We start from the raw sequence: 19,707 nt of genomic DNA, 5'->3' as shown, positions 1-19,707 counted from the left end.
TTCTTGGACTTAGTCATTTTTCCGGCGTTTATCAGACTTTCAGATAGGGCAAATGTCAGTGAGCGTTCCGATTTCAGTTCCAGAGCGATTTGCCCAATGAGTCCTTCATATTTAGTCGTTTTCAGCCAATTTTCTGGAATTTTGAAAATTTCACTTTTTTGTGAAAATATCCACTAAATGAGGGAATAATATGTGTGAGGGTACCCCAGGAGAGTTCCAAATGTGTGTGGGTAGAATATATATCCCACGGGGGTAAAATTAAAAAAAGTTGCAAAACATTTTTTTTTGGACTTAGTCATTTTTCCTGCGTTTATCAGACTTTCAGATAGGGCAAATGTCAGTGAGCATTCCAATTTCAGTTCCAGAGTGATTCGCCCAATGAGTCCTTGATATTTAGTCGTTTTCAGCCAATTTTCTGGATTTTTGAAAATTTCACTTTTTTGTGAAAATATCCACTAAATGAGGGAATAATATGTTTGAGGGTACCCCAGGAGAGTTCCAAATGTGTGTGGGTAGAATATATATCCCACGGGGGTAAAATTAAAAAAAGTTGAAAAACATTTTTTTTTGGACTTAGTCATTTTTCCGGCGTTTATCAGACTTTCAGATAGGGCAAATGTCAGTGAGCGTTCCGATTTCAGTTCCAGAGTGATTCGCCAAATGAGTCCTTGATATTTAGTCGTTTTCAGCCAATTTTCTGGATTTTTTAAAATTTCACTTTTTTGTGAAAATATCCACTAAATGAGGGAATAATATGTGTGAGGGTACCCCAGGAGAGTTCCAAATGTGTGTGGGTAGAATAAATATCGCACGGGGGTAAATTTGAAAAAAGTTTAAAAAATTTTTTTCTTGGACTTAGTCATTTTTCCGGCGTTTATCAGACTTTCAGATAGGGCAAATGTCAGTGAGCGTTCCGATTTCAGTTCCAGAGCGATTCGCTCAATGAGTCCTTCATATTTAGTCGTTTTCAGCCAATTTTCTGGATTTTTGAAAATTTCACTTTTTTGTGAAAATATCCACTAAATGAGGGAATAATATGTTTGAGGGTACCCCAGGAGAGTTCCAAATGTGTGTGGGTAGAATATATATCCCACGGGGGTAAAATTAAAAAAAGTTGAAAAACATTTTTTTTTGGACTTAGTCATTTTTCCGGCGTTTATCAGACTTTCAGATAGGGCAAATGTCAGTGAGCGTTCCGATTTCAGTTCCAGAGTGATTCGCCAAATGAGTCCTTGATATTTAGTCGTTTTCAGCCAATTTTCTGGATTTTTTAAAATTTCACTTTTTTGTGAAAATATCCACTAAATGAGGGAATAATATGTGTGAGGGTACCCCAGGAGAGTTCCAAATGTGTGTGGGTAGAATAAATATCGCACGGGGGTAAATTTGAAAAAAGTTTAAAAAATTTTTTTCTTGGACTTAGTCATTTTTCCGGCGTTTATCAGACTTTCAGATAGGGCAAATGTCAGTGAGCGTTCCGATTTCAGTTCCAGAGCGATTCGCTCAATGAGTCCTTCATATTTAGTCGTTTTCAGCCAATTTTCTGGATTTTTGAAAATTTCACTTTTTTGTGAAAATATCCACTAAATGAGGGAATAATATGTGTGAGGGTACCCCAGGAGAGTTCCAAATGTGTGTGGGTAGAATAAATATCCCATGGGGGTAAAATTGAAAAAAGTTGAAAAAAAATTTTTTTGGACTTAGTCATTTTTCCGCCGTTTATCAGACTTTCAGATAGGGCAAATGTCAGGGAGCGTTCCGATTTAAGTTCCAGAGCGATTCGCCCAATGAGTCCTTGATATTTAGTCGTTTTCAACCAATTTTCTGGATTTTTGAAAATTTCACTTTTTTGTGAAAATATCCACTAAATGAGGGAATAATATGTGTGAGGGTACCCCAGGAGAGTTCCAAATGTGTGTGGGTAGAATATATATCCCACGGGGGTAAATTTGAAAAAAGTTTAAAAAAAAATTTTCTTGTACTTAGTCATTTTTCCGCCGTTTATCAGACTTTCAGATAGGGCAAATGTCAGTGAGCGTTCCGATTTCAGTTCCAGAGCAATTCGCCCAATGAGTCCTTGATATTTAGTCATTTTCAGCCAATTTTCTGGATTTTTGAAAATTTCACTTTTTTGTGAAAATATCCACTAAATGAGGGAATAATATGTGTGAGGGTACCCCAGGAGAGTACCAAATGTGTGTGGGTAGAATATATATCCCACGGGGGTAAATTTGAAAAAAGTTAAAAAAAAAATTTTCTTGGACTTAGTCATTTTTCCGCCGTTTATCAGACTTTCAGATAGGGCAAATGTCAGTGAGCGTTCCGATTTCAGTTCCAGAGCGATTTGCCCAATGAGTCCTTGATATTTAGTCGTTTTCAGACAATTTTCTGGATTTTTGAAAATTTCACTTTTTTGTGAAAATATCCACTAAATGAGGGAATAATATGTGTGAGGGTACCCCAGGAGAGTTCCAAATGTGTGTGGGTAGAATATATATCCCACGGGGGTAAATTTGAAAGAAGTTTAAAAAAAATTTTTTTTGGACTTAGCCATTTTTCCGGCGTTTATCATACTTTCAGATAGGGCAAATGTCAGTGAGCGTTCCGATTTCAGTTCCAGAGCGAATCGCCCAATGAGTCCTTGATATTTAGTCGTTTTCAGCCAATTTTCTGGATTTTTGAAAATTTCACTTTTTTGTGAAAATATCCACTAAATGAGGGAATAATATTTGTGAAGGTACCCCAGGACAGTTCCAAATGTGTGTGGGTAGAATAAATATCGCACGGGGGTAAATTTGAAAAAAGTTTAAAAAAATTTTTTCTTGGACTTAGTCATTTTTCCGGCGTTTATCAGACTTTCAGATAGGGCAAATGTCAGTGAGCGTTCCGATTTCAGTTCCAGAGTGATTCGCCAAATGAGTCCTTGATATTTAGTCGTTTTCAGCCAATTTTCTGGATTTTTTAAAATTTCACTTTTTTGTGAAAATATCCACTAAATGAGGGAATAATATGTGTGAGGGTACCCCAGGAGAGTTCCAAATGTGTGTGGGTAGAATAAATATCGCACGGGGGTAAATTTGAAAAAAGTTTAAAAAATTTTTTTCTTGGACTTAGTCATTTTTCCGGCGTTTATCAGACTTTCAGATAGGGCAAATGTCAGTGAGCGTTCCGATTTCAGTTCCAGAGCGATTCGCTCAATGAGTCCTTCATATTTAGTCGTTTTCAGCCAATTTTCTGGATTTTTGAAAATTTCACTTTTTTGTGAAAATATCCACTAAATGAGGGAATAATATGTTTGAGGGTACCCCAGGAGAGTTCCAAATGTGTGTGGGTAGAATATATATCCCACGGGGGTAAAATTAAAAAAAGTTGAAAAACATTTTTTTTTGGACTTAGTCATTTTTCCGGCGTTTATCAGACTTTCAGATAGGGCAAATGTCAGTGAGCGTTCCGATTTCAGTTCCAGAGTGATTCGCCAAATGAGTCCTTGATATTTAGTCGTTTTCAGCCAATTTTCTGGATTTTTTAAAATTTCACTTTTTTGTGAAAATATCCACTAAATGAGGGAATAATATGTGTGAGGGTACCCCAGGAGAGTTCCAAATGTGTGTGGGTAGAATAAATATCGCACGGGGGTAAATTTGAAAAAAGTTTAAAAAATTTTTTTCTTGGACTTAGTCATTTTTCCGGCGTTTATCAGACTTTCAGATAGGGCAAATGTCAGTGAGCGTTCCGATTTCAGTTCCAGAGCGATTCGCTCAATGAGTCCTTCATATTTAGTCGTTTTCAGCCAATTTTCTGGATTTTTGAAAATTTCACTTTTTTGTGAAAATATCCACTAAATGAGGGAATAATATGTGTGAGGGTACCCCAGGAGAGTTCCAAATGTGTGTGGGTAGAATAAATATCCCATGGGGGTAAAATTGAAAAAAGTTGAAAAAAAATTTTTTTGGACTTAGTCATTTTTCCGCCGTTTATCAGACTTTCAGATAGGGCAAATGTCAGGGAGCGTTCCGATTTAAGTTCCAGAGCGATTCGCCCAATGAGTCCTTGATATTTAGTCGTTTTCAACCAATTTTCTGGATTTTTGAAAATTTCACTTTTTTGTGAAAATATCCACTAAATGAGGGAATAATATGTGTGAGGGTACCCCAGGAGAGTTCCAAATGTGTGTGGGTAGAATATATATCCCACGGGGGTAAATTTGAAAAAAGTTTAAAAAAAAATTTTCTTGTACTTAGTCATTTTTCCGCCGTTTATCAGACTTTCAGATAGGGCAAATGTCAGTGAGCGTTCCGATTTCAGTTCCAGAGCAATTCGCCCAATGAGTCCTTGATATTTAGTCATTTTCAGCCAATTTTCTGGATTTTTGAAAATTTCACTTTTTTGTGAAAATATCCACTAAATGAGGGAATAATATGTGTGAGGGTACCCCAGGAGAGTACCAAATGTGTGTGGGTAGAATATATATCCCACGGGGGTAAATTTGAAAAAAGTTAAAAAAAAAATTTTCTTGGACTTAGTCATTTTTCCGCCGTTTATCAGACTTTCAGATAGGGCAAATGTCAGTGAGCGTTCCGATTTCAGTTCCAGAGCGATTTGCCCAATGAGTCCTTGATATTTAGTCGTTTTCAGACAATTTTCTGGATTTTTGAAAATTTCACTTTTTTGTGAAAATATCCACTAAATGAGGGAATAATATGTGTGAGGGTACCCCAGGAGAGTTCCAAATGTGTGTGGGTAGAATATATATCCCACGGGGGTAAATTTGAAAGAAGTTTAAAAAAAATTTTTTTTGGACTTAGCCATTTTTCCGGCGTTTATCATACTTTCAGATAGGGCAAATGTCAGTGAGCGTTCCGATTTCAGTTCCAGAGCGAATCGCCCAATGAGTCCTTGATATTTAGTCGTTTTCAGCCAATTTTCTGGATTTTTGAAAATTTCACTTTTTTGTGAAAATATCCACTAAATGAGGGAATAATATTTGTGAAGGTACCCCAGGACAGTTCCAAATGTGTGTGGGTAGAATATATATCCCACGGGGGTAAAATTAAAAAAAAGTTGAAAAACATTTTTTTTGGACTTAGTCATTTTTCCGGCGTTTATCAGACTCTCAGATAGGGCAAATGTCAGTGAGCATTCCAATTTCAGTTCCAGAGTGATTCGCCCAATGAGTCCTTGATATTTAGTCGTTTTCAGCCAATTTTATGGATTTTTGAAAATTTCACTTTTTTGTGAAAATATCCACTAAATGAGGGAATAATATGTGTGAGGGTACCCCAGGAGAGTTCCAAATGTGTGTGGGTAGAATATATATCCCACGGGGGTAAAATGAAAAAAAGTTGCAAAACATTTTTTTTTGGACTTAGTCATTTTTCCGGCGTTTATCAGACTTTCAGATAGGGCAAATGTCAGTGAGCATTCCAATTTCAGTTCCAGAGTGATTCGCCCAATGAGTCCTTGATATTTAGTCGTTTTCAGCCAATTTTCTGGATTTTTGAAAATTTCACTTTTTTGTGAAAATATCCACTAAATGAGGGAATAATATGTGTGAGGGTACCCCAGGAGAGTTCCAAATGTGTGTGGGTAGAATAAATATCCCACGGGGGTAAAATTGAAAAAAGTTTAAAAAAAATTTTTTTGGACTTAGTCATTTTTCCGGCGTTTATCAGACTTTCAGATAGGGCAAATGTCAGTGAGCGTTCCGATTATAATTCCAGAGCGTTTCGCCCAATGAGTCCTTGATATTTAGTCGTTTTCAGCCAATTTTCTGGATTTTTTAAAATTTCACTTTTTTGTGAAAATATCCACTAAATGAGGGAATAATATGTGTGAGGGTACCCCAGGACAGTTCCAAATGTGTGTGGGTAGAATATATATCCCACGGGGGTAAAATTGAAAAAAGTTGAAAAACGTTTTTTTTTGGACTTAGTCATTTTTCCGGCGTTTATCAGACTTTCAGATAGGGCAAATGTCAGTGAGCGTTCCGATTTCAGTTCCAGAGCGATTCGCCCAATGAGTCCTTGATATTTAGTCGTTTTCAGCCAATTTTCTGGATTTTTGAAAATTTCACTTTTTTGTGAAAATATCCACTAAATGAGGGAATAATATGTGTGAAGGTACCCCAGGACAGTTCCAAATGTGTTTGGGTAGAATATATATCCCACGGGGGTAAATTTGAAAAAATTTGAAAAAAAATTTTTTTTGGACTTAGCCATTTTTCCGGCGTTTATCAGACTTTCAGATAGGGCAAATGTCAGTGAGCGTTCCGATTTCAGTTCCAGAGCGATTCGCCCAATGAGTCCTTCATATTTAGTCGTTTTCAGCCAATTTTCTGGATTTTTGAAAATTTCACTTTTTTGTGAAAATATCCACTAAATGAGGGAATAATATGTGTGAGGGTACCCCAGGAGAGTTCCAAATGTGTGTGGGTAGAATAAATATCCCACGGGGGTAAAATTGAAAAAAGTTGAAAAAAAATTTTTTTGGACTTAGTCATTTTTACGCCGTTTATCAGACTTTCAGATAGGGCAAATGTCAGTGAGCGTTCCGATTTAAGTTCCAGAGCGATTCGCCCAATGAGTTCTTGATATTTAGTCGTTTTCAGCCAATTTTCTGGATTTTTGAAAATTTCACTTTTTTGTGAAAATATCCACTAAATGAGGGAATAATATGTGTGAGGGTACCCCAGGAGAGTACCAAATGTGTGTGGGTAGAATATATATCCCACGGGGGTAAATTTGAAAAAAGTTAAAAAAAAATTTTTCTTGGACTTAGTCATTTTTCCGCCGTTTATCAGACTTTCAGATAGGGCAAATGTCAGTGAGCGTTCCGATTTCAGTTCCAGAGCGATTTGCCCAATGAGTCCTTGATATTTAGTCGTTTTCAGACAATTTTCTGGATTTTTGAAAATTTCACTTTTTTGTGAAAATATCCACTAAATGAGGGAATAATATGTGTGAGGGTACCCCAGGAGAGTTCCAAATGTGTGTGGGTAGAAGATATATCCCACGGGGGTAAATTTGAAAGAAGTTTAAAAAAAATTTTTTTTGGACTTAGCCATTTTTCCGGCGTTTATCATACTTTCAGATAGGGCAAATGTCAGTGAGCGTTCCGATTTCAGTTCCAGAGCGAATCGCCCAATGAGTCCTTGATATTTAGTCGTTTTCAGCCAATTTTCTGGATTTTTGAAAATTTCACTTTTTTGTGAAAATATCCACTAAATGAGGGAATAATATTTGTGAAGGTACCCCAGGACAGTTCCAAATGTGTGTGGGTAGAATATATATCCCACGGGGGTAAAATTAAAAAAAAGTTGAAAAACATTTTTTTTGGACTTAGTCATTTTTCCGGCGTTTATCAGACTCTCAGATAGGGCAAATGTCAGTGAGCATTCCAATTTCAGTTCCAGAGTGATTCGCCCAATGAGTCCTTGATATTTAGTCGTTTTCAGCCAATTTTCTGGATTTTTGAAAATTTCACTTTTTTGTGAAAATATCCACTAAATGAGGGAATAATATGTGTGAGGGTACCCCAGGAGAGTTCCAAATGTGTGTGGGTAGAATATATATCCCACGGGGGTAAAATGAAAAAAAGTTGCAAAACATTTTTTTTTGGACTTAGTCATTTTTCCGGCGTTTATCAGACTTTCAGATAGGGCAAATGTCAGTGAGCATTCCAATTTCAGTTCCAGAGTGATTCGCCCAATGAGTCCTTGATATTTAGTCGTTTTCAGCCAATTTTCTGGATTTTTGAAAATTTCACTTTTTTGTGAAAATATCCACTAAATGAGGGAATAATATGTGTGAGGGTACCCCAGGAGAGTTCCAAATGTGTGTGGGTAGAATAAATATCCCACGGGGGTAAAATTGAAAAAAGTTTAAAAAAAAATTTTTTGGACTTAGTCATTTTTCCGGCGTTTATCAGACTTTCAGATAGGGCAAATGTCAGTGAGCGTTCCGATTATAATTCCAGAGCGTTTCGCCCAATGAGTCCTTGATATTTAGTCGTTTTCAGCCAATTTTCTGGATTTTTGAAAATTTCACTTTTTTGTGAAAATATCCACTAAATGAGGGAATAATATGTGTGAGGGTACCCCAGGAGAGCTCCAAATGTGTGTGGGTAGAATAAATATCGCACGGGGGTAAATTTGAAAAAAGTTTAAAAAATTTTTTTCTTGGACTTAGTCATTTTTCCGGCGTTTATCAGACTTTCAGATAGGGCAAATGTCAGTGAGCATTCCGATTTCAGTTCCAGAGCGATTTGCCCAATGAGTCCTTCATATTTAGTCGTTTTCAGCCAATTTTCTGGAATTTTGAAAATTTCACTTTTTTGTGAAAATATCCACTAAATGAGGGAATAATATGTGTGAGGGTACCCCAGGAGAGTTCCAAATGTGTGTGGGTAGAATATATATCCCACGGGGGTAAAATTAAAAAAAGTTGCAAAACATTTTTTTTTGGACTTAGTCATTTTTCCTGCGTTTATCAGACTTTCAGATAGGGCAAATGTCAGTGAGCATTCCAATTTCAGTTCCAGAGTGATTCGCCCAATGAGTCCTTGATATTTAGTCGTTTTCAGCCAATTTTCTGGATTTTTGAAAATTTCACTTTTTTGTGAAAATATCCACTAAATGAGGGAATAATATGTTTGAGGGTACCCCAGGAGAGTTCCAAATGTGTGTGGGTAGAATATATATCCCACGGGGGTAAAATTAAAAAAAGTTGAAAAACATTTTTTTTTGGACTTAGTCATTTTTCCGGCGTTTATCAGACTTTCAGATAGGGCAAATGTCAGTGAGCGTTCCGATTTCAGTTCCAGAGCGATTTGCCCAATGAGTCCTTGATATTTAGTCGTTTTCAGACAATTTTGTGGATTTTTGAAAATTTCACTTTTTTGTGAAAATATCCACTAAATGAGGGAATAATATGTGTGAGGGTACCCCAGGAGAGTTCCAAATGTGTGTGGGTAGAATATATATCCCACGGGGGTAAATTTGAAAGAAGTTTAAAAAAAATTTTTTTTGGACTTAGCCATTTTTCCGGCGTTTATCATACTTTCAGATAGGGCAAATGTCAGTGAGCGTTCCGATTTCAGTTCCAGAGCGAATCGCCCAATGAGTCCTTGATATTTAGTCGTTTTCAGCCAATTTTCTGGATTTTTGAAAATTTCACTTTTTTGTGAAAATATCCACTAAATGAGGGAATAATATTTGTGAAGGTACCCCAGGACAGTTCCAAATGTGTGTGGGTAGAATATATATCCCACGGGGGTAAAATTAAAAAAAGTTGAAAAACATTTTTTTTTGGACTTAGTCATTTTTCCGGCGTTTATCAGACTTTCAGATAGGGCAAATGTCAGTGAGCGTTCCGATTTCAGTTCCAGAGCGATTCGCTCAATGAGTCCTTCATATTTAGTCGTTTTCAGCCAATTTTCTGGATTTTTGAAAATTTCACTTTTTTGTGAAAATATCCACTAAATGAGGGAATAATATGTGTGAGGGTACCCCAGGAGAGTTCCAAATGTGTGTGGGTAGAATAAATATCCCACGGGGGTAAAATTGAAAAAAGTTGAAAAAAAATTTTTTTGGACTTAGTCATTTTTCCGCCGTTTATCAGACTTTCAGATAGGGCAAATGTCAGTGAGCGTTCCGATTTAAGTTCCAGAGCGATTCGCCCAATGAGTCCTTGATATTTAGTCGTTTTCAGCCAATTTTCTGGATTTTTGAAAATTTCACTTTTTTGTGAAAATATCCACTAAATGAGGGAATAATATGTGTGAGGGTACCCCAGGAGAGTTCCAAATGTGTGTGGGTAGAATATATATCCCACGGGGGTAAATTTGAAAAAAGTTTAAAAAAATTTTTTCTTGTACTTAGTCATTTTTCCGCCGTTTATCAGACTTTCAGATAGGGCAAATGTCAGTGAGCGTTCCGATTTCAGTTCCAGAGCAATTCGCCCAATGAGTCCTTGATATTTAGTCATTTTCAGCCAATTTTCTGGATTTTTGAAAATTTCGCTTTTTTGTGAAAATATCCACTAAATGAGGGAATAATATGTGTGAGGGTACCCCAGGACAGTTCCAAATGTGTGTGGGTAGAATATATATCCCACGGGGGTAAAATTGAAAAAAGTTGAAAAACGTTTTTTTTTGGACTTAGTCATTTTTCCGGCGTTTATCAGACTTTCAGATAGGGCAAATGTCAGTGAGCGTTCCGATTTCAGTTCCAGAGCGATTCGCCCAATGAGTCCTTGATATTTAGTCGTTTTCAGCCAATTTTCTGGATTTTTGAAAATTTCACTTTTTTGTGAAAATATCCACTAAATGAGGGAATAATATGTGTGAAGGTACCCCAGGACAGTTCCAAATGTGTTTGGGTAGAATATATATCCCACGGGGGTAAATTTGAAAAAATTTGAAAAAAAATTTTTTTTGGACTTAGCCATTTTTCCGGCGTTTATCAGACTTTCAGATAGGGCAAATGTCAGTGAGCGTTCCGATTTCAGTTCCAGAGCGATTCGCCCAATGAGTCCTTGATATTTAGTCGTTTTCAGCCAATTTTCTGGATTTTTGAAAATTTCACTTTTTTGTGAAAATATCCACTAAATGAGGGAATAATATGTGTGAGGGTACCCCAGGAGAGTTCCAAATGTGTGTGGGTAGAATAAATATCCCACGGGGGTAAAATTGAAAAAAGTTGAAAAAAAATTTTTTTGGACTTAGTCATTTTTACGCCGTTTATCAGACTTTCAGATAGGGCAAATGTCAGTGAGCGTTCCGATTTAAGTTCCAGAGCGATTCGCCCAATGAGTCCTTGATATTTAGTCGTTTTCAGCCAATTTTCTGGATTTTTGAAAAGTTCACTTTTTTGTGAAAATATCCACTAAATGAGGGAATAATATGTGTGAGGGTACCCCAGGAGGGTACCAAATGTGTGTGGGTAGAATATATATCCCACGGGGGTAAATTTGAAAAAAGTTAAAAAAAAAATTTTTCTTGGACTTAGTCATTTTTCCGCCGTTTATCAGACTTTCAGATAGGGCAAATGTCAGTGAGCGTTCCGATTTCAGTTCCAGAGCGATTTGCCCAATGAGTCCTTGATATTTAGTCGTTTTCAGACAATTTTCTGGATTTTTGAAAATTTCACTTTTTTGTGAAAATATCCACTAAATGAGGGAATAATATGTGTGAGGGTACCCCAGGAGAGTTCCAAATGTGTGTGGGTAGAATATATATCCCACGGGGGTAAATTTGAAAGAAGTTTAAAAAAAATTTTTTTTGGACTTAGCCATTTTTCCGGCGTTTATCATACTTTCAGATAGGGCAAATGTCAGTGAGCGTTCCGATTTCAGTTCCAGAGCGAATCGCCCAATGAGTCCTTGATATTTAGTCGTTTTCAGCCAATTTTCTGGATTTTTGAAAATTTCACTTTTTTGTGAAAATATCCACTAAATGAGGGAATAATATTTGTGAAGGTACCCCAGGACAGTTCCAAATGTGTGTGGGTAGAATATATATCCCACGGGGGTAAAATTAAAAAAAAGTTGAAAAACATTTTTTTTGGACTTAGTCATTTTTCCGGCGTTTATCAGACTCTCAGATAGGGCAAATGTCAGTGAGCATTCCAATTTCAGTTCCAGAGTGATTCGCCCAATGAGTCCTTGATATTTAGTCGTTTTCAGCCAATTTTCTGGATTTTTGAAAATTTCACTTTTTTGTGAAAATATCCACTAAATGAGGGAATAATATGTGTGAGGGTACCCCAGGAGAGTTCCAAATGTGTGTGGGTAGAATAAATATCCCACGGGGGTAAAATTGAAAAAAGTTTAAAAAAAATTTTTTTGGACTTAGTCATTTTTCCGGCGTTTATCAGACTTTCAGATAGGGCAAATGTCAGTGAGCGTTCCGATTATAATTCCAGAGCGTTTCGCCCAATGAGTCCTTGATATTTAGTCGTTTTCAGCCAATTTTCTGGATTTTTTAAAATTTCACTTTTTTGTGAAAATATCCACTAAATGAGGGAATAATATGTGTGAGGGTACCCCAGGAGAGTTCCAAATGTGTGTGGGTAGAATAAATATCGCACGGGGGTAAATTTGAAAAAAGTTTAAAAAAAATTTTTTCTTGGACTTAGTCATTTTTCCGGCGTTTATCAGACTTTCAGATAGGGCAAATGTCAGTGAGCGTTCCGATTTCAGTTCCAGAGCGATTTGCCCAATGAGTCCTTCATATTTAGTCGTTTTCAGCCAATTTTCTGGAATTTTGAAAATTTCACTTTTTTGTGAAAATATCCACTAAATGAGGGAATAATATGTGTGAGGGTACCCCAGGAGAGTTCCAAATGTGTGTGGGTAGAATATATATCCCACGGGGGTAAAATTAAAAAAAGTTGCAAAACATTTTTTTTTGGACTTAGTCATTTTTCCTGCGTTTATCAGACTTTCAGATAGGGCAAATGTCAGTGAGCATTCCAATTTCAGTTCCAGAGTGATTCGCCCAATGAGTCCTTGATATTTAGTCGTTTTCAGCCAATTTTCTGGATTTTTGAAAATTTCACTTTTTTGTGAAAATATCCACTAAATGAGGGAATAATATGTTTGAGGGTACCCCAGGAGAGTTCCAAATGTGTGTGGGTAGAATATATATCCCACGGGGGTAAAATTAAAAAAAGTTGAAAAACATTTTTTTTTGGACTTAGTCATTTTTCCGGCGTTTATCAGACTTTCAGATAGGGCAAATGTCAGTGAGCGTTCCGATTTCAGTTCCAGAGCGATTCGCCCAATGAGTCCTTGATATTTAGTAGTTTTCAGCCAATTTTCCGGATTTTTGAAAATTTCACTTTTTTGTGAAAATATCCACTAAATGAGGGAATAATATGTGTGAGGGTACCCCAGGACAGTTCCAAATATGTGTGGGTAGAATATATATCCCACGGGGGTAAAATTAAAAAAAGTTGAAAAACATTTTTTTTTGGACTTAGTCATTTTTCCGGCGTTTATCAGACTTTCAGATAGGGCAAATGTCAGTGAGCGTTCCAATTTCAGTTCCAGAGTGATTCGCCAAATGAGTCCTTGATATTTAGTCGTTTTCAGCCAATTTTCTGGATTTTTTAAAATTTCACTTTTTAGTGAAAATATCCACTAAATGAGGGAATAATATGTGTGAGGGTACCCCAGGAGAGTTCCAAATGTGTGTGGGTAGAATAAATATCCCACGGGGGTAAAATTGAAAAAAGTTTAAAAAAAATTTTTTTGGACTTAGTCATTTTTCCGCCGTTTATCAGACTTTCAGATAGGGCAAATGTCAGTGAGCGTTCCGATTTCAGTTCCAGAGCGATTCGCCCAATGAGTCCTTGATATTTAGTCATTTTCAGCCAATTTTCTGGATTTTTGAAAATTTCACTTTTTTTGTGAAAATATCCACTAAATGAGGGAATAATATGTGTGAGGGTACCCCAGGAGAGTTCCAAATGTGTGTGGGTAGAATATATATCCCACGGGGGTAAAATTAAAAAAAGTTGAAAAACATTTCTTTTTGGACTTAGTCATTTTTCCGGCGTTTATCAGACTTTCAGATAGGGCAAATGTCAGTGAGCATTCCGATTTCAGTTCCAGAACGATTCGCCCAATGAGTTCTTGATATTCAGTCGTTTTCAGTAAATTTTCTGGATTTTTGAAAATTTCACTTTTTTGTGAAAATATCCACTAAATGAGGGAATAATATTTGTGAAGGTACCCCAGGACAGTTCCAAATGTGTGTAGGTAGAATATATATCCCACGGGGGTAAAATTAAAAAAAGTTGGAAAACATTTTTTTTTGGACTTAGTCATTTTTCCGCCGTTTATCAGACTTTCAGATAGGGCAAATGTCAGTGAGCATTCCGATTTCAGTTCCAGAGTGATTTGCCCAATGAGTCCTTGATATTTAGTCGTTTTCAGCCAATTTTCTGGATTTTTTCAAAATTTCACTTTTTTGTGAAAATATCCACTAAATGAGGGAATAATATGTGTGAGGGAACCCCAGGAGAGTTCCAAATGTGTGTGGGTAGATTATATCTCCGACGGGGGTAAAATTAAAAAAAGGTGCAAAAAATTTTTTTTTGGACTTAGTCAATTTTGCCGTTTATCAGACTTTCAGATAGGGCAAATGTCAGTGAGCGTTCCGATTTCAGTTCCAGAGCGATTTTCCCAATGAGTCCTTGATATTTAGTCGTTTTCAGCCAATTTTCTGGATTTTTGAAAATTTCACTTTTTTGTGAAAATATCCACTAAATGAGGGAATAATATTTGTGAAGGTACCCCAGGACAGTTCCAAATGTGTGTGGGTAGAATATATATCCCACGGGGGTAAAATTAAAAAAAAGTTGAAAAACATTTTTTTTGGACTTAGTCATTTTTCCGGCGTTTATCAGACTTTCAGATAGGGCAAATGTCAGTGAGCGTTCCGATTTCAGTTCCAGAGCGATTTGCCCAATGAGTCCTTCATATTTAGTCGTTTTCAGCCTATTTTCTGGATTTTTGAAAATTTCACTTTTTTGTGAAAATATCCACTAAATGAGGGAATAATATGTGTGAGGGTACCCCAGGAGAGTTCCAAATGTGTGTGGGTAGAATATATATCCCACGGGGGTAAATTTGAAAAAAGTTGAAAAAATTTTTTTCTTGGACTTAGTCATTTTTCCGGCGTTTATCAGACTTTCAGATAGGGGAAATGTCAGTGAGCATTCCGATTTCAGTTCCAGAGCGATTCGCCCAATGAGTTCTTGATATTCAGTCGTTTTCAGTAAATTTTCTGGATTTTTGAAAATTTCACTTTTTTGTGAAAATATCCACTAAATGAGGGAATAATATTTGTGAAGGTACCCCAGGACAGTTCCAAATGTGTGTGGGTAGAATATATATCCCACGGGGGTAAAATTAAAAAAAGTTGCAAAACATTTTTTTTTGGACTTAGTCATTTTTCCGCCGTTTATCAGACTTTCAGATAGGGCAAATGTCAGTGAGCGTTCCAATTTCAGTTCCAGAGTGATTCGCCAAATGAGTCCTTGATATTTAGTCGTTTTCAGCCAATTTTCTCGATTTTTTAAAATTTCACTTTTTTGTGAAAATATCCACTAAATGAGGGAATAATATGTGTGAGGGTACCCCAGGAGAGTTACAAATGTGTGTGGGTAGAATATATATCCCACGGGGGTAAATTTGAAAAAAGTTGAAAAAAATTTTTTCTTGGACTTAGTCATTTTTCCGGCGTTTATCAGACTTTCAGATAGGGGAAATGTCAGTGAGCATTCCGATTTCAGTTCCAGAGCGATTCGCCCAATGAGTTCTTGATATTCAGTCGTTTTCAGTAAATTTTCTGGATTTTTGAAAATTTCACTTTTTTATGAAAATATCCACTAAATGAGGGAATAATATTTGTGACGGTACCCCAGGACAGTTCCAAATGTGTGTGGGTAGAATATATATCCCACGGGGTAAAATTAAAAAAAGTTGGAAAACATTTTTTTTTGGACTTAGTCATTTTTCCGCCGTTTATCAGACTTTCAGATAGGGCAAATGTCAGTGAGCATTCCGATTTCAGTTCCAGAGTGATTTGCCCAATGAGTCCTTGATATTTAGTCGTTTTCAGCCAATTTTCTGGATTTTTTCAAAATTTCACTTTTTTGTGAAAATATCCACTAAATGAGGGAATAATATGTGTGAGGGTACCCCAGGAGAGTTCCAAATGTGTGTGGGTAGATTATATCTCCCACGGGGGTAAAATGAAAAAAAGGTGAAAAAAATTTTTTTTTGGACTTAGTCATTTTTTTGCCGTTTATCAGACTTTCAGATAGGGCAAATGTCAGTGAGCGTTCCGATTTCAGTTCCAGAGCGATTTGCCCAATGAGTCCTTCATATTTAGTCGTTTTCAGCCTATTTTCTGGATTTTTGAAAATTTCACTTTTTTGTGAAAATATCCACTAAATGAGGGAATAATATGTGTGAGGGTACCCCAGGAGAGTTCCAAATGTGTGTGGGTAGAATATATATCCCACGGGGGTAAATTTGAAAAAAGTTGAAAAAATTTTTTTCTTGGACTTAGTCATTTTTCCGGCGTTTATCAGACTTTCAGATAGGGGAAATGTCAGTGAGCATTCCGATTTCAGTTCCAGAGCGATTCGCCCAATGAGTTCTTGATATTCAGTCGTTTTCAGTAAATTTTCTGGATTTTTGAAAATTTCACTTTTTTGTGAAAATATCCACTAAATGAGGGAATAATATTTGTGAAGGTACCCCAGGACAGTTCCAAATGTGTGTGGGTAGAATATATATCCCACGGGGGTAAAATTAAAAAAAGTTGCAAAACATTTTTTTTTGGACTTAGTCATTTTTCCGCCGTTTATCAGACTTTCAGATAGGGCAAATGTCAGTGAGCGTTCCAATTTCAGTTCCAGAGTGATTCGCCAAATGAGTCCTTGATATTTAGTCGTTTTCAGCCAATTTTCTCGATTTTTTAAAATTTCACTTTTTTGTGAAAATATCCACTAAATGAGGGAATAATATGTGTGAGGGTACCCCAGGAGAGTTACAAATGTGTGTGGGTAGAATATATATCCCACGGGGGTAAATTTGAAAAAAGTTGAAAAAAATTTTTTCTTGGACTTAGTCATTTTTCCGGCGTTTATCAGACTTTCAGATAGGGGAAATGTCAGTGAGCATTCCGATTTCAGTTCCAGAGCGATTCGCCCAATGAGTTCTTGATATTCAGTCGTTTTCAGTAAATTTTCTGGATTTTTGAAAATTTCACTTTTTTATGAAAATATCCACTAAATGAGGGAATAATATTTGTGACGGTACCCCAGGACAGTTCCAAATGTGTGTGGGTAGAATATATATCCCACGGGGTAAAATTAAAAAAAGTTGGAAAACATTTTTTTTTGGACTTAGTCATTTTTCCGCCGTTTATCAGACTTTCAGATAGGGCAAATGTCAGTGAGCATTCCGATTTCAGTTCCAGAGTGATTTGCCCAATGAGTCCTTGATATTTAGTCGTTTTCAGCCAATTTTCTGGATTTTTTCAAAATTTCACTTTTTTGTGAAAATATCCACTAAATGAGGGAATAATATGTGTGAGGGTACCCCAGGAGAGTTCCAAATGTGTGTGGGTAGATTATATCTCCCACGGGGGTAAAATGAAAAAAAGGTGAAAAAAATTTTTTTTTGGACTTAGTCATTTTTTTGCCGTTTATCAGACTTTCAGATAGGGCAAATGTCAGTGAGCGTTCCGATTTCAGTTCCAGAGCGATTTGCCCAATGAGTCCTTGATATTTAGTCGTTTTCAGCCAATTTTCTGGATTTTTGAAAATTTCACTTTTTTGCGAAAATATCCACTAAATGAGGGAATAATATGTGTGAGGGTACCCCAGGACAGTTCCAAATGTGTGTGGGTAGAATATATATCCCACGGGGGTAAAATTGAAAAAAGTTTAAAAAATTTTTTTTGGACTTAGTCATTTTTCCGCCGTTTATCAGACTTTCAGATAGGGCAAATGTCAGTGAGCGTTCCGATTTCAGTTCCAGAGCGATTCGCCCAATGAGTACTTGATATTTAGTCATTTTCAGCCAATTTTCTGGATTTTTGAAAATTTCGCTTTTTTGTGAAAATATCCACTAAATGAGGGAATAATATGTGTGAGGGTACCCCAGGAGAGTTCCAAATGTGTGTGGGTAGAATATATATCCCACGGGGGTAAAATTAAAAAAAGTTGGAAAACATTTTTTTTTGGACTTAGTCATTTTTCCGACGTTTATCAGACTTTCAGATAGGGCAAATGTCAGTGAGCATTCCGATTTCAGTTCCAGAGTGATTTGCCCAATGAGTCCTTGATATTTAGTCGTTTTCAGCCAATTTTCTGGATTTTTTAAAATTTCACTTTTTTGTGAAAATATCCACTAAATGAGGGAATAATATGTGTGAGGGTACCCCAGGAGAGTTCCAAATGTGTGTGGGTAGAATATATATCCCACGGGGGTAAATTTGAAAAAAGTTGAAAAAATTTTTTTCTTGGACTTAGTCATTTTTCCGGCGTTTATCAGACTTTCAGATAGGGGAAATGTCAGTGAGCATTCCGATTTCAGTTCCAGAGCGATTCGCCCAATGAGTTCTTGATATTCAGTCGTTTTCAGTAAATTTTCTGGATTTTTGAAAATTTCACTTTTTTGTGAAAATATCCACTAAATGAGGGAATAATATTTGTGAAGGTACCCCAGGACAGTTCCAAATGTGTGTGGGTAGAATATATATCCCACGGGGGTAAAATTAAAAAAAGTTGCAAAACATTTTTTTTTGGACTTAGTCATTTTTCCGCCGTTTATCAGACTTTCAGATAGGGCAAATGTCAGTGAGCGTTCCAATTTCAGTTCCAGAGTGATTCGCCAAATGAGTCCTTGATATTTAGTCGTTTTCAGCCAATTTTCTCGATTTTTTAAAATTTCACTTTTTTGTGAAAATATCCACTAAATGAGGGAATAATATGTGTGAGGGTACCCCAGGAGAGTTACAAATGTGTGTGGGTAGAATATATATCCCACGGGGGTAAATTTGAAAAAAGTTGAAAAAAATTTTTTCTTGGACTTAGTCATTTTTCCGGCGTTTATCAGACTTTCAGATAGGGGAAATGTCAGTGAGCATTCCGATTTCAGTTCCAGAGCGATTCGCCCAATGAGTTCTTGATATTCAGTCGTTTTCAGTAAATTTTCTGGATTTTTGAAAATTTCACTTTTTTATGAAAATATCCACTAAATGAGGGAATAATATTTGTGAAGGTACCCCAGGACAGTTCCAAATGTGTGTGGGTAGAATATATATCCCACGGGGGTAAAATTAAAAAAAGTTGGAAAACATTTTTTTTTGGACTTAGTCATTTTTCCGCCGTTTATCAGACTTTCAGATAGGGCAAATGTCAGTGAGCATTCCGATTTCAGTTCCAGAGTGATTTGCCCAATGAGTCCTTGATATTTAGTCGTTTTCAGCCAATTTTCTGGATTTTTTCAAAATTTCACTTTTTTGTGAAAATATCCACTAAATGAGGGAATAATATGTGTGAGGGTACCCCAGGAGAGTTCCAAATGTGTGTGGGTAGATTATATCTCCCACGGGGGTAAAATGAAAAAAAGGTGAAAAAAATTTTTTTTTGGACTTAGTCATTTTTTTGCCGTTTATCAGACTTTCAGATAGGGCAAATGTCAGTGAGCGTTCCGATTTCAGTTCCAGAGCGATTTGCCCAATGAGTCCTTGATATTTAGTCGTTTTCAGCCAATTTTCTGGATTTTTGAAAATTTCACTTTTTTGCGAAAATATCCACTAAATGAGGGAATAATATGTGTGAGGGTACCCCAGGACAGTTCCAAATGTGTGTGGGTAGAATATATATCCCACGGGGGTAAAATTGAAAAAAGTTTAAAAAAATTTTTTTTGGACTTAGTCATTTTTCCGCCGTTTATCAGACTTTCAGATAGGGCAAATGTCAGTGAGCGTTCCGATTTCAGTTCCAGAGCGATTCGCCCAATGAGTACTTGATATTTAGTCATTTTCAGCCAATTTTCTGGATTTTTGAAAATTTCGCTTTTTTGTGAAAATATCCACTAAATGAGGGAATAATATGTGTGAGGGTACCCCAGGAGAGTTCCAAATGTGTGTGGGTAGAATATATATCCCACGGGGGAAAAA

This window comes from Phyllobates terribilis, unplaced genomic scaffold, assembly GCF_046119375.1.
Source record: "Phyllobates terribilis strain yellow unplaced genomic scaffold, ASM4611937v1 Scaffold_8__6_contigs__length_399053987, whole genome shotgun sequence".
Taxonomy (NCBI): Eukaryota; Metazoa; Chordata; class Amphibia; order Anura; family Dendrobatidae; genus Phyllobates; species Phyllobates terribilis.
Note: the sequence above shows the minus strand (reverse complement) of the source record.